This window comes from Saimiri boliviensis, chromosome X, assembly GCF_048565385.1.
Source record: "Saimiri boliviensis isolate mSaiBol1 chromosome X, mSaiBol1.pri, whole genome shotgun sequence".
In the NCBI taxonomy this organism is placed as follows: Eukaryota; Metazoa; Chordata; class Mammalia; order Primates; family Cebidae; genus Saimiri; species Saimiri boliviensis.
Window position 1 is genome coordinate 91,782,168 of NC_133470.1, and position 1,578 is coordinate 91,783,745.

The 1,578-nt window shown below is 32.8% G+C and overlaps 1 non-coding gene across 1 annotated transcript; it reads right to left on the reverse strand.

Moving 5' to 3' along the window:
* Nucleotides 1–669: 669 nt before the first annotated feature.
* On the reverse strand, nt 670–774 carry LOC120362008 (U6 spliceosomal RNA). Its single transcript, XR_005578014.1, has one exon. It is a non-coding gene; the product is annotated as a U6 spliceosomal RNA (small nuclear RNA).
* Nucleotides 775–1,578: the final 804 nt, after the last annotated feature.

The window sequence follows — 1,578 nt, forward strand, 5'->3', positions numbered from 1 at the left end:
TTAAGTTCACAAAGTACTATATCTCCTAGATACGTAATGATTCATCAAATGATGGTTATGACAGTAACTACTATGATGATGATTAATTTTACAAATGTTTGAGGATGAAGTTTAATTTTCACCTTTTTTGAAATTTGGGGACATTTAAAGGCTAAATGACTTGCTAATATTCCATTCCAAGTGGACTTTTAATAAAATCATGTTCTAATGAATTTTAATGAAAATTTTCTGTTCTTGGCATATCTAGTAAAATGAGAGCAAATTGTTTAATAATTATTGCTTTTTATAAACGTTATTCTACATATGTTTTTTATCCACCTATAACAACCTGGAGCTTCACGTAAGACCATCTTTACCATGTGCCACATAGACCTCAGACAGCTGAGAGGATTTGAGGTAATAGAGACAAGCAATGAGATGGTAGTAGTTAGTTTTCAGAGGGATTTTGCTGGGGTTCACATCCTGTAGTTTTGTGTAATAAGTCTGAATGGGAAATAACTGTGTCATTAATATATGTGTCTTTAGTAAAAATGGGTGCTGTGATTACTAAACATTTATGTTTGTATTGTCACTTTTTAAGTTACAAAATTATTTTATACCTCTCCACTTTAATAAAGATAATATAATATAAATTGAATATTTTTTATTTGCTTTTTTATTTATATTTTTTAAAATACGGATCGCTTCACAAATTTGCATGTCATCCTCGTGCAGGGGCCATGCTAATCTTTTCTGTATCGTTCCAATTTTAGTACATGTTTTGCCGAAGCGAGCACATAAATTGAATAATTTTATATAATTTTTTGATTAAAGAGTCCACAAATTCAGTTCAGAAACTCTATCTGAAAAGTTAATAAGCATGAAATTGATGTTAATATTGGTTACTGTTTTTATTTTTATTAATATCACAAATAATTATTTAAAAGATAGGAAATATTGGTGAATGTGGAATGTAGTGAATTATTCATGGCCCTTGATATAATCAGTGATGTAGTTTACCTTGTTTGAAAAAAGTAAATGTCTTTGGTAATTAAAAAATACTAATAATAGATGTGGGCCAGGCACAGTAGCTCATGCCTGTAATCCCAGCAATTTGGGAGGCCAAGGCAGGCCGATCACAAGGTCAGGAGTTTGAGAACATCGTGGCTAACATGGTGAAAACCCATCTCTATTTAAAAAAATACAAAAAGTTAGCTGGACATGGTGGCATACGCCTATAGTCCCAGCTACTACTCAAGAGGCTGAGGTAGGAGAATCACTTGAACCTGGGAGGCAGAGGTGGCAGTGAGCCAAGATCATGCCATTGCACTCCAGCCTGGGTGACAGAGCAAGACTCTGTCTCAAATAATAATAATAATAAATATATAATTTCACAGTAAGCAGAGAACCTAGGCAACATAAAGTATAGGCATACCCCAGAGATATGGTATGTTCAGTTTCAGACCACCACAGTAAAGTGTATATCACAATAAAGCAAGTCACACAAATTATTTGGTTTCCCTGTGCATGTAAAACATATGTTTATACTTTACTGTGGTCTATTAAATATGCAATAGCATTATGTTTAAAACATACATA